The sequence below is a fragment of the Diabrotica undecimpunctata genome, chromosome 3 (genome assembly GCF_040954645.1).
Source record: "Diabrotica undecimpunctata isolate CICGRU chromosome 3, icDiaUnde3, whole genome shotgun sequence".
Taxonomy (NCBI): domain Eukaryota; kingdom Metazoa; phylum Arthropoda; class Insecta; order Coleoptera; family Chrysomelidae; genus Diabrotica; species Diabrotica undecimpunctata.
In genome coordinates this window covers 56,865,986-56,880,326 of record NC_092805.1, presented here as the reverse complement: position 1 = coordinate 56,880,326, position 14,341 = coordinate 56,865,986, and positions in this window count along the sequence as shown.

Here is a 14,341-nt window from a genome sequence, read left to right as displayed (position 1 = left end):
TTAACTCCACAAATGATTACATTCAGGAGATCAAAATCAGAATAGAAAAGGCTAGAGCAAATTTCAACAAAATGAGAAGAGTACAAGGGATTTAAAATTGGAACTAAGAGTTAGGTTGGCGAGGTGCTATGTTTTTTCGACTTTATTTTATAAAATGGAATCTTGGACCTTAAATGAAAAAACTGGAATCATTCGAGCTGTGGATGTATAGAAGAATTCTAAAAAAAATTGTGGATAGAACACGTCAAAAACAAAGAGGTTCTGGGAAGGATGAACAAAGAATTGGAAATTTTAAATACAATAAAAACAAGAAAATTAGAATATCTCGGACATATTACACGTGGAGAGAAATACACCCTGCTCCAACTAATTATGCAGGGAAAGAACCAAGGAAAGAGAAGCATAAGGAGACGTAAAATGTCATGGCTGCGCAACCTGAGAGAATGGTACGGATGTACATTAAATGAACTTTTCAGAGCAGCCGTCTCAAAAGTCCGAATAACTATGATGATTGCCGACCTTCGCCGCAGAGATGGCACTTGAAGAAGATGACATAATGAGGTCAGATGATTCTTAAATTACATAATTAGAATAACACACAATATAATTATTATGACAGTAGGTCGATGATAAGGAATTACATTTTTTAAGGAAACGTGCAAATTTCAGCTCGAATTTTTTTTACTTACTATTATGACGTATCAAACCGAAAAGTAACTATATTTTTTTTATAATTTTGAGGTAAATTACACATTTTTATTTTTTTTTTGTGTATGTTTGGCATTTAAGCAGAATATGTTGTAGCGTTAAACTATTGGAACAGTTAAAGTACGTTCGATTGGCATTTTTGATAATAAGGTATTCACGTGTTAATGGTGTATGGCCTAACCAAAGTCTGTTTAGTGTTTAATATGATTTGTTCTATTCTATTTTTACACTTGTTTCATTTTGTAAAGTTGCCTCAATCTATCTATAGTCCGTCGGCATATTCCAACAAATACCACTTTTAGTCCAGAAAATTAAGATATTTTCTTACCATCAAAAATGAGATAATGTAACCAAATATTGCCTCAAATATAATGTGCAAAATAATATTGAATTCTATTCCGCTAATGGACATGCTTTTTCTGCACTTAAAAGTAGAAAAAACGTTTAATTTCTCTTGCTTAATATTTACCGTCTAATAATTTTAACTGTACTAATATGCAAGTGTTTACTTTAAGTTCTAAAATGACTAATTTACAATGAGTAATGCTATTGTTAAAATACCGGCAAATCTTTGACTTACAAATTTTTCGTTTAGTTGTCATCTATGCAGCGAGATTGTTTATAAATGTGCATTGTTTCATTTTGAGTTGTATTGAAATTTTCTTATTTTGAGGTGGTTGTTATATTAATTCTAATTTCTTTTTGTTGTTTGTTTTTTGAAACTATCTAACTATGTATAAAGTAAATGTTTATATGTATACAGATAGCGACATTGTTTTGTTGGCCATAGAAATTAAGATTTATTGCAATCCCATCTCTAGAGTATATTTATTATAATGCTCTAAAACTAATTTTTTGGTTATTTTTTAGCCTTAATAGCAATACAAATAAATAAGTAAGTAAATAAGTAATATGTTTTATTTTCACTGAAAACTTCGTAAAATGTACCTAACAAAAAATAAAAATTAGGAAAGCAGATTAATGAATTAAGGGCTCAAATATTCCACCTCCTTGTACTAAACAGTAACCAAATATGTTAATCAGATTTCTCCTCATATGTTGGAGTAAGGCTGGTGTAATGCTTGCAGAGAAATGAAGTATTTTTGCCCTTAATTTGACTAGGTTTGTGGCCCTTTCAAACTGAAGCCTATAAATGTTTTCTTTGAGAAAACCTCAAAAAAAGAAATCGTTAGGCGCTAAGTCACAGGATATAGCGGGCCATTTAATTATACTACGTGTACTTATCAGTCGATCAGGAAACGTTTGATTGAGGAAGTCAATAGTTGCTCTAGAGTTGTGAGCCGAACACCCATCCTGTTGGAAATAAATCTCCTGAAAATTAACGGGAAGGCTTCGAACTGCCGGAATGACCTCATTCTGTAAAAGTTGTAAATATTTGAGCCCGTTTAGGTTTCCATCGATAAAAAATTGACCGAAAACATGGTCGCCTAACATCCCAGTCCAGACATTTAACTTTTGCGGATGCTGCGTTCGCACTGCAACACTGAGGTGCTTATTTTTTCGAGAATAATACCTTGCAACGGATGGATTGTGTTTTTTATGTAATGAAAATAAAGATTCGTCATAAAATAAAATATTTTTTAAAAAATGTACATTTTCATTCTGTTTATCTAACATAAATTCACAAAACTCCATCCGCCTAAAGTTATCTTTCGGAAACAGTTATTGTGTTAATTGTATCTTAAAACAGTGATACCCATTCTTTTTGAGAACTCGCTGGAATGACCCTGAAAGTACGATGTTACAAGTTGCACTTTTTCTTGGACGGTATACAACGTAATAGGCATTTTATTAATTATTTGTTTAGTCTCTCAGAACTTCGTTTGAAATTTTCAATGTCTATGTTACAATTACGACAATTCGTACCTACTGTAAAATGAATATAGAGGTGGAAACGTGTATCATGTCACAGCGATTGCCATTGTGTTGTATGATCAATAAAACAATGTCGTGATCTGTATGTATAAGGAAAATATATAAGGAAAAATACCTACAGTTTTTCGTCCATGGGAGCAAGAGAACCCGAATAGTAATAGAGTAAGTGTAATAGTCGACAATCATTTAAGTGATATAAAAAGCAACGACACTGAGACTGGAACTGTAGATAAGAGTTTACGACTTCCAAACAAAAGGATTGTTTTGAATGAACAATCCAAGAAAATTTGTATAAGCGTTTACAAAAATCTGCAAAATAATCCTGAAAACAGTTGTAAAGAGAGTATCATAAAAAAAGCTGCCTTTATAACAGGAATTCAAGCTTGTTCCGATGAGAAGAACCTGCCATAAAACCACTTTACGCAGACTGCTGAAAAAACTTGAATTTAAATAAAAAATCCTTCACAAACGGGTGGTTATTATGGAAAGTAAAAGGATAGTATATAGGTGTTTACATTATTTAGAAAATATTCAAGAATATCGATAAGAAGACGAGACATCGTATGATACGCATGATACCGCTAGCAAGGGTTTAACTGATGGTTCACTTATGTGCCAGCTGAAAGGCGTACCTACGAATAAAGGTTCTCAAATAATTATTGTGCACTGTGGATCTTTAAATGTTCGGATGCCAAATGGCTTTAAAGCTTAACAGAAATTAAAAAAAGGAAAATTTAGTGTAGATTATCATCAATATATCAATTCTAATGTATTCGAAGAGTGGTTTAAGAATACTTTACTTCCTAATATAACACCCAACAATGTGATAATTATGGACAATGCCATAAGGAAAAATTAAAGGATTTAGAAATAAAATTCGAAACCACGATACAAGAAGACAGGCGAGAAATAGAAGAAAAAGTTAAGCAAAACGAAAAACAAATTGGGGAAATTAAGATGCAAAAAAAATTTGGAGAAAGAAGGGAAATAGTCATACAGATTACAAGTTAGGAGAAAATCCAATTTGTCGGAGATGTGTAAAAAACACACCCTGTTACTTTTATCAAAAATTTGGAAAAAAAATACAAATACAAAGTCAAAGATTTTGAGGCATGTAAAGAAACAATAAGAAAACATTTAAAATGGGAAGCTAGTCTGTGATTCGAGAGTAAAGAAGATGAATTTATCAGTTGGGAATAAATGAAAAAATATCTTACAATATTTTTGGGAAAAATTCCAGCAATTGGAAATTAACAAAGAGTTAAAAATATACGTTATATTGGACGTTTAATTTTCCACCTCTGATTTCTGAGGTGTAACCATTACAAACATTTAAGTTAAGTTTTCAAAAAACTTGAACACCGAAACGTCAAATAAAATAGACCTTATTTTAGATAGTAAGTTATTAATGATTATTTTAATTTCTTATATATTCTGTTCAAACTTTATTTAAAAAGTATGGATATTTAATTTCAAATTTAAATCAACCTCGTAGCCTAAGAAATTGATAACCTCGCGCACTCGCCTTTTTTTCAATTTTTTATTTAAAATTTAAGCATTCACCAAAATCATCTTTTACCAGATAAAAAAGTTACTTTACTCTATAGCATTGGTCGGCACAACTAATTTTTGGTGGAGTCCAGTAATATTTTAAAATAGGTTTGGGGAAGTCGCGAATTACGCGAGTGAATCAGTGAAAAAGCGAATCCATCGAGTGAATCAAATTAACGCGTTAAATTTGATTCACTCGACGGATGCGTATCACGAAGTTCTGTCAAAATCACTCATATGGTTTGCTAGCTTATTTTAATTTTCACTCATAGCACAGTACGAAATACAACAAACAGGTGTACATTTTTAAAATCAATGTAAAAAATTACACTTGTGTTCCTGAGCCAGTTTTGTAAAGTTAAGTTCACGCTGAGAGCAGCTAATGTGAATACTGTCCTCAAAGTAAGCGTCTGTCATCTTTATCGATATTTGTTCTTCCAAAAATTCATTTTTGAAAACGAAGTTTCACAAAAAAATGTGGAGCCAAATATACTAGCAAGTGAAATGACCAATATCTTACAATTTTCATATTTCTCTAAAACACGTTTACTCCAAAATTTTTGGGTGGATGCATTTTTGTGCATTTTCAAAAAAAAAATCTATCTGCAGGTCTACAATCTCCAGTTGTATAATTGTTATATTATTTTTTTTTTCTTTAGATATATTCCTAACTTATGCCTCGCAGTTGCTCGCAACAAAAATGGTATTAGATTAATAACCTAACCTATGTAGTTAGTAACCTAACCTAACCTTACCTATGTAGACAAAACAACTTTAAAAACCGTGTCCGTCATCCAAGATAAAAAATCCCAAAAAACAAAAAACCTGGCGATCTCCGGTAAGTCACTTCAGAGAATTGAGATCAACTCAAATCGATCAGAGAATTCCAAATCGAGCACTTCGCCATCTCATATGACTGCCAGAAAGATACACGAATAACAGATAACACGAATTAAAACTAAATTCACATCAAGAAGAAAGTTCAATAACAAAACACCCATGATACCAAAATTTTATGGGAAAAAGGTTGAAGAATCAAAATTATAAGAAAAATGGGAGTCCTGCAGAAAATTGGCAGGATTTCCAAACAAAAATTATTGATAAAGTAAAAGACACAATCCCTTACGCAAAAAACATCCACATGGTAGAATCAAGCATGTGAAACTGCACTCGAAAAGAGAAATAAAGCATATCAAGATTATAATTGTAATACACTATTATAAACTGGTCGTACTGCAACCAATTGGCTTATTGTACATGTTCCATTCCTTCACGATACCGATTCCAGGATTCTGGAGCCATGTATCACCTTGTACAGGTCTAGTGGATGGGTACCATATATATTTTGGACTTGGTTATGTCCAAAAAATGTTTGTTGCCTGCGATGTAGTACCTCACAGCCATGCAAGATATGGTTGACTAAGTTCTGAAACTAATTTTTTGTGGTATGTCTGATTTAAATATTATTTTATATGAGATTAAGCCTCAATTATTGGTTGTAATGAAAATTACATTTTTAACTACGAATGTTTGACGTTTCGATTTCCACTCCGGAAATTGTTTTTAAAAAAGATTATTTTAAAGAATTCTACGAAAACATATAATCAAGTTGTTTTTCATTAGGGTATGTCCTTTCAAAATTGGCATACTTGGCCTGGATCGACCTTGTAGGCAACAGCATGTATATGACTGGAAAATAATCTGAGGATGTTGTTTTTACCCTAGGAATATCAAATTCTGACTGTTTTGTGTTTGTTTTTTTTGTTATATCTTTGTGTATACTCTATCGTAATTGTGGTTGTGTAACGTAAGTCGTGATGCGTAAATTTGTATTTTGTGTATTGTGTGTTGCATATGTACTGTATATAAGATTGTAGGTGATGTTTCTGCGATCTCCTATTACTCCGCTATTGTCGGTATATTCTTGTTGTTGATGTTTCTTTTAGTATTGGCAACCAAAGTTTGCTACATTCGTCTAATGTGTTTGCTACACATTTTTCTTCGTTAAGTAGGATGAAAGCTGCTTCTTTGACTTTTCTCTTTTTTATGACTTGCGGTTTCTTCCACGTAGAAATTGTAGCATTCATGGGATATTTTATAAATGCAGTTTTTTGATCATCATTCTTGTGTATTATCGGGTTTAATTTTGGACAGGATAGATCTTGGTGTGTTATTTGTTTTGAATGTTATTGAGATATTGTACAGACTTGTTTCCTATCCTTTTCAGTTTTTCTCATAAGCCCTTTACATATGGCAGTGTTGTCATCTTTTAATCCCTTCTTGTCAGTGTTTATGGATTGTTTGTGTATTTTGTTGTTTTCTCTCTTAAATATTGTGAAATTCCTTGATTATAAAATTTTTAGACATCACATCACAATCTTACATAATACATATGCAGTACACAATACACAAATACAAATTTACGTTACACAACTTACTTTACACAACCACAATTACAGCATAACACAAAAAGAACTAAAGTTAAATCTTTTGTTGATTTTCCCTGACATTCATCGATTAATTATAGGTACGTCATTAACAAGATCATTGGTGCCAATAGCGCTTTGAAGACGATCGCGCTCACAGTCTTCTTCGGTGAAAACAGGATTATAAGGACATATTTCTGTAGCTTGAAAATCTTTTATAGCTTTTTCTGGAGTAGCTACCCTAATAAACGCTCTAAGGCTATTTTAATATAAATTATTTTATATTAAAATAGCTTATTAGAATATAGAAAATTATTATATAGAAGAGAATATAGAATATTAGAAAATAGCTTAGAAATTTCAACAATCGACCGAATAAAACAAAACAACTTAGAACGAAACCCTACAGTATACACAAGGAATAATACGAGGAAAATAACAATACCATACATAAAAGGATTATCAGAAAAACTTAAAAAATAGGAAATAAATTCAAGATTTCAACAACATTCAAAATAACAAACACATTGAGATCTATTTTATCTAAAACTTAACCTAACAATAAACAAGAAAGAACAAAAAATTGTATTTATAAAATACCTTGTGAATGCGATCAGTTTTATTTAGGTGAAATATCAGTGCCATTAAATGTTAGACCAAGTGAACATCAATCTTATATTAAAAATAAAGAATTTGATAGATCTCGATGTGAGATGTAAACACGCATGGGAAAATGAACATAGGGTTCAGTGTAACGATGCAAGTATAGTCCTAAAAGAAACATATGGTAAAAAGAGAAAAATCAAAGAAGCGGCTCTAATTATACTAAATGAGACCAATTGTGTCGCAAATTCTTTGGTAGAATGCAGTAGGATCTATTTAACCATATTAAAAGAGGAAGTTAATAAAAGAAAAATACCACTATTAGGAAGTCAGTAACAAATCGAGGATACATCATTTATGTTTTTTAAATAACGAACATATAAAATCAGAATTTGGTGTTTATTGAGAGTAAACTAAATGTAAGACTTACCATCTCGGGATAGTATTATGAGGTTTGTTTCCTCATGATTTACTATGGAATCACTAACAGTAAAATTTTACTGTCATCATAACATGTAGTTGTCTTTTTAACGACGAATGACATGCTATGATTTTTTTCTGGCGGATATTCTCAAGTTAAAGTTTTTTTTTTTTTTTATTTAGAAAAAACATATAATCCACATCAACCACGAAGGGTTATTAGTGGAGTAACGTACACAAAAGTTCATTTTATTTACATTAAATAGATGTATATAAACGTAAATCTTTTAAATAATTTATTACATGGTCAGTGTTTATGGTTAAAGTGGTTTTGATGTCATCTGAGATTCCATATTTTCTTCTTGTTTCTTCGTGGTACTGGCAGTCAGTCAGAATATATTTACCGTCAATGGGAGAGAACAGTTTCTGCAGGTTGGAGAAGGTTCTTTGTTGATTAAGAATCTATGGGTCAGTGCAGTGTGTCCAATTCTTAGTCGGTTTATTATTACTTGATCCCTTCTATTGGATGGATTATTCAAGATGGTCTTCACAAGGGGATAAATCTCATATAGTTTGGTTCCTGAATCTTTCCAGTAGTCTTGCCATATGTTCATACAGTGGTCTTTAATTAGGTTTTTGAGATCGGAATATGGATAATTTATTGTTTTGGTTGTGTATTGTGAGTTTATTCGACTTGTGTTTGCTAGGTTGTCCACTTTCTCATTTCCAGCTATTCCTACATGCGACGGTACCCAGATAAATGCTACTTCTTTTCGAGTTGATTGAATTACATTTATCTCATTTTTTATAGCCCGAAATATTGGATTTGTAGGGTATATTTGTTTTACACCTAATAGAGCATTTAATGAGTCAGTGATAATGACACATTTATTCTCACTACGCGTTTTGAAGAAAATTAAGGCTTCCAAAATGGCTGTGGTCTCGCCTGTGAGGATGCAGCAATTTGTAGGTATGGATATAGTGTGAGTAGTGTATTTACAGTAGTATGCAGCAGCATGTCCGTCATGAGCTTTAGAGGCATCACTGAAAATTTGGAGATGATTAGGATAATGAGATATCACTTCGGAGTACAAGTGTTTAATGAAAATCGGATTTGTAGTTGATTTGGGATATTTTGTGAGAGTTAAATCAATGGTAAGTGGTTGGATTATCCATGAAGGAAAATTTACACTGACTTGTGGAGATCGATTTAGCTTATCCATATCAAAGTTAGAAGATTTTATTCGTTCTATAAGGGGAGTACTATTTTTAGTGGGTTTTGTAGAACCAATATTCGGATGGCAAATTTGGGAGAATACCGGATGTTGTTTCTGTGCTGATATTTTCCCTATATAGTTTAGGGATAATTGTTGGCGTCTAATATATAGAGGTGGTTCTCTCGCTAAAACTTGTAAGCTACTAATAGGACTAGTTCTGAAGGCACCCAGTGCTAATCTCAAAGCTGTAGATTGTATGCTATTTAGTTTTTTTAAAGCAGTTTTGCTTGCAGCACCGTAAGATATGCAACCGTAATCTAATTTACTTCTAATAAGTGATTTGTAAAGGTTAATTAATGTTTTACAGTCGGCACCCCAAAATTTATTAGATAACATTTTAAGTATGTTTAACCGGTTTTGGCATGCTTGTTGTAATTTATTAATATGCACATTCCAATTTAATTTTTTATCGAAAGTTAGGCCTAAAAAACTTACTTCTGTTGACTGTTTTATAGGTAAATCATTTAATCTTAAATTAATTGTATGGTGAGTGTTATTTTTACTAAAAATTACGTATTGAGTTTTTTCTGCAGAAAAATTGAATCCGGTTTGTAATGCCCAATTTTGAAGTCGATTTAACATAAGTTGTAATATATTTGTTGCTGAAACTAGGTTATTAGATTTGGTGTAAATAACAATATCATCCGCGTAAATGCTAGCTTTAATAGGAGCTCTGATTACATTTATGATGCTATTAAAAGCCACTAAAAATAGGGTTGGACTTAAAATGGATCCTTGAGGGATTCCATTATCTAGCATTTTTGGAGAACTTATGATTCCATTTATTCTAACTTGTGTAGAACGATTACTTAAGAAATTTTTTATAAAAGCAAGCATGTTACCTTGAATTCCATAATTATTAAGTGTTGCTAATATAGAGTGTTTCCATGTCCTATCAAAAGCCTGGGTTATGTCAAAAAATATTGCAATCAACTTCTGATTGTTTGCAAAGGCTTCATTGATTGAGGTTTGCAGTGAAATATGATTATCTAATGTAGACCGTCCCTTGCGAAAACCACTCTGAAATGGGGTAAGGAGATCTTTTGTTTCTAAATACCATGTTAGACGGAGATTTAGAATTTTTTCCAGTATTTTGCACATGCTGCATGTGAGAGAAATAGGACGGTACGATGAGGGTATATCTTTGGGTTTATTGGGTTTAATAATGGGAATAGTTATTGACTGAGACCAGAGTTTTGGAAATTTATGATTTAAAAAACAGGTATTGAATAAATCTAACAATATTATTTTTGCTCTGAAAGGTAGGTGTTTTATGAATATTGGTGGAATATCATCATGTCCTGGGGATGTGTTTTTGGAGTTTACAATAGAGTATTCTAGTTCTTGAAGAGTTATGGTAGCATTTAATGGATCACCAGATTCCTTATCAACGATTTCGAATGATTCTATATTTTGCTTATGTAATAAGAATTCCGGCGTTATATTTTGGTCGCTAGAATTTTCTTGGTAAACTTCGGCTAAAGTTTCACCAATAGCTTTTTTACAGGTGATGATCTCATTATTATATGTTAGTGCATTGATATGCCTAAAGGAGTTGGTACCTTTAAGTTTCCGAATTTTAGACCAAATAACCTGTGAAGGTGTTGATGAATTTATGGACGATACGTAGTCTTTCCAAGTATCTTTTTTTGCTTTTTTTCATAAGATATCTTGATTCAGCTCTGAGTTTTTTAAAATTAAGTAAGTTTTCGTCTGTATTATGTTTTTTAAGTTTATTAAAGGCATGTTCGTGCATATCTATATTACTAGGGTGTGGTAAATAAATGTTACATATGTTAATCTTTTTATGATAGGTAATAGAGACTGCTACAGCTTCAAGATTAGTACTTAGCGCGATCGGTTTAGCTTCCAAGTCAGTTCTGGTGAAAATAGCTACTCCAACACTAGATTGTTGAGCCATTCGATTTTTTTTAAAACATTGAAAATTTTTTAAATTTATGTTATTTTGTTTAAAGTGGGTTTCTTGAAGACAAAGAATTAAAGGGGAAAGCTCGCCGATTAGTAGTTTTAACTGTTCATAATGGGTATAAAACCCATTTATGTTCCATTGCACTATAAATGAATTAGTCATCCGTTAATTATTTTTCAACTAGTGACGATTCGTCAGTTTCGTCAGCTGAAGAAGGGTTAGGGTTTATTTTTTTCTTTAGTCGGGTGATATTATTTCTTAACCTAGAATTTTGGGTGTAACAATAAACAAAATTAAGGATTTGAATTAGTTCCTCTGGTTCATTGGAGTAATCTTTAGAAGTTAATTCAGGGTTATGAGAGTTTAAAACATTTTCCATAAAATCACATATTTCATGAAAATTTAGTATAAATGGAGGTGATCTATTTTCGATTTTGTCTTTGATGGATTCTAGGGAGTGGATGACATCTTCGCGGGGGGTTTTGGAAGAAGTTTTGGGTTTCTTTTTTAGTTTATTTTGTTTAGGGGTATTAAAAACAGATGAGTCGGTTTTTGGGTTGTCATCGTTAATTTCAGGAGATGATATGCTATGTCTTTTTAGCTGTTTAGAATTGACTGCATTATTTAAGGTTATTGATGTTTCTGGTGTCGTAGTATTTTCAGTGTTATTTACAGCTGGTGCTGTTGTTTTGGAAGAAGAAGACGACGTGTTTGGATTATCTTTAGATATGTTTTGGATGATGTCGGTTTCCGTAGTATTTTTAGTGCTATTTACAGCTGGTGATGTTGTTTTGGAAGAAGAAGACGAAGTGTTTGTATTATCTTTAGATATGTTTTGGATGAGGTCGGTTTCCATAGATTGATATATTTTATCATTAGGTTCATTAGGATTAGATAATGACGATGTGATTAGAGTTGAATTTGAGGGGGGAGTTGAAAGGGTATCATTAGGTTGATGATGTTTAGATAATGTTGATGTGGTTTGAGTTGAATCTAAGAAGGTAGTTGAATTAGTTTGGTTTGAAATGTTAGCGCATTCTGATTCTTGATGACCAATGGTTTTACATTTGGAGCAACTGAATCCATCTATGAAGAGAAATACTCGGTAGGAAGTATTATCATGAGTTATGGTAAAAGAGTCAGGAATAGACATATTTTCCAGGGGTGTAATGAATGATTGCCTTCTAAAGCTCAGAACATGACTGTACTCACTTTCAGACATACCTACTCGAAGAAAAGTCATTTTAGATACAGTGTGAATACCAAGTATTTGTAATTCTTCTTCAATTATTTCGTTCGGGATTGTAGGACATGCATTAGATATTAGAAGTCTCTGGGCTGGAGAAATTAATCTTCTTACTTCGACTTGACATCCATTTATTTCGATATATTTATAAGAATGAAGAAGAGCATCAACAGTGTTTTTTGAAGAGAGATATATGCATATCCTATTGTTAGCAATTCTTGAGGCAAAAAGTACATTAATTGGACCCACTAGTGATCCAACAGCTACGACGTAATCATGGATTTTTGTGCCTTCAATGCTGGAAATGACTATTGCTTGTTGTTTTGTTGGATATTAAAAATAATTTACGACATCTGAGTAATTGCGTTTAACGGAGTTGTGTGTAGTATTATTGTTGTATGAAGTCATTTTAATTAATTTTCTTGATCAGAAGTTGAGCCGGTCCTGTGGCCGGTCCAAAAAACTGGTCAAGACCCAACTGGAATTTTTGTTATCTCTTTACGTAGGTATTATTTAAAGGTTATTTTGTTATTGTTACAAAAATAATACGAAAAGAAGTGCTACTCACTTGAGATAATATTGTCAGCACTAACTAATGCACTTAAATTTGTCGTAGAGGTATAAAATATTAAATTATGATTTGTTTTTACCATTTAAAATGACTATATTTCGGGACAGCTGATAACGTTGTAGATTTGATCGCTATCAGGGCCGAACCCTGTCAAGTTAAAGTTTATTTCATGTAATCGAATGAACTATCTTACAATAAAGTCGTTCCAGGAACGCAACTCAGCAATATTGAGAATATAATTTTAAAGTCGTCTACTTTAAAATGTACTCGTATAATATATGTCTGAATTGTCAATATAAATGAGTCAGATAAAAATAAATTATTAGAAGAATTTTTCACCAAGTAAGAAAAAACAAAATTTGTTTAATTTATTAATGTTTGTATTTTGAGATCGATTTCCGAAGTGAAAATTAAAACGTCAATGAACTTAATATAAACTTTAAATGTGGCTTATTCCTATTAAAATAGTAATTTCCTAATAAACGAGTTATTAAAAAGATCTCTGCAACTTCGAAAGGGCTTATTTTTTCATACGGGTGGTTCATTAAATACCTAGAGCATTCTGGATTGAATGTTGTTTTCAGCGGGCTATAAACACTGACCATACATTGGTTGAAGCATTTTGTCCATCTAGAGGAATGGACAAAAGTATAATATTATAGACTTTACAAAATTAATAGGCTTGTAGCGTAGAGTGAGTTGAATGGTTATCCATTATAAATAGAACATGATCTTCCATGCTTGCTTTCAGAAATTTTTGGAAAAATCCTAAATACTGTACGAACAGTTCTTCTGTTATCTATCATTTATCCGAACAAGCGTAAATAGCTTCAAGTGGATCTCATTTTTGAAGTGGCACATTCATGCTAAAATCTTCCCTGGTGTCTGGAAGTAGAAATGCCTGTCTCATCAGTGTTAAAAATTATATAAGCCTTAAAATTGTACCTTATTTACACTTATTCTAAATTATAAAAAATATGGAGACTGCTCCTTTACAAAACGCTATTATTCGGTTTATGGATGTGGGTTCCTGTTTATGGAGAGCAACTAAAGGATTTTTTTTCATAAAAAAAGTTTTTGTATCTTTATTAAAAGGGCAAAACAAGTTATTTTTTAACGCATAATCACAGGCACATTTTTAATTTCTTGCATTGAAATTCCATAGAAAAGTTTCGAGAGACGTATAAAATGCCCTCTTAGATATTTTTCTTCTATTTCTGAAAACACTGGTTTGCGTGGAATGGTTAATGTTCTGGATAAGTCTCTAACACTCCTACCATTTCTGATGGCGTTTATGGCTGCCTTTAACTGTTCATCATTTTAAGCCGCTTTTTCAGTTTGTCTACAATAGGTCCTTGGCATCTGAAAAAAACATTATTTCAGTACTACATCCTTTATCGTGTTTGAAATAAAGATTTTTTATTTATAAAGTTAAAAATTATGTTTCCTTTAATCATGGGGTAATGGTGGCGGGCTTCCATTAACCCGGAATAACCGTCCACCATAATCCCAAAATGCAGATGTTTTCATCATCATCACTGTGGCTTTACAACCCTGCGTGGTTCCTAGCCTCCTCAAGAATTTTTCTCAAGTCTTCCCTATCCATCGCCTTTCTGCTCCAAGCACGTATTCCCATATTTCTTATGTCTTCTTCGATGTTATTAAGAAACCTTGTTCTGGGTCTTCCTCTTCTTCTTTGACCAATAGGTCTAT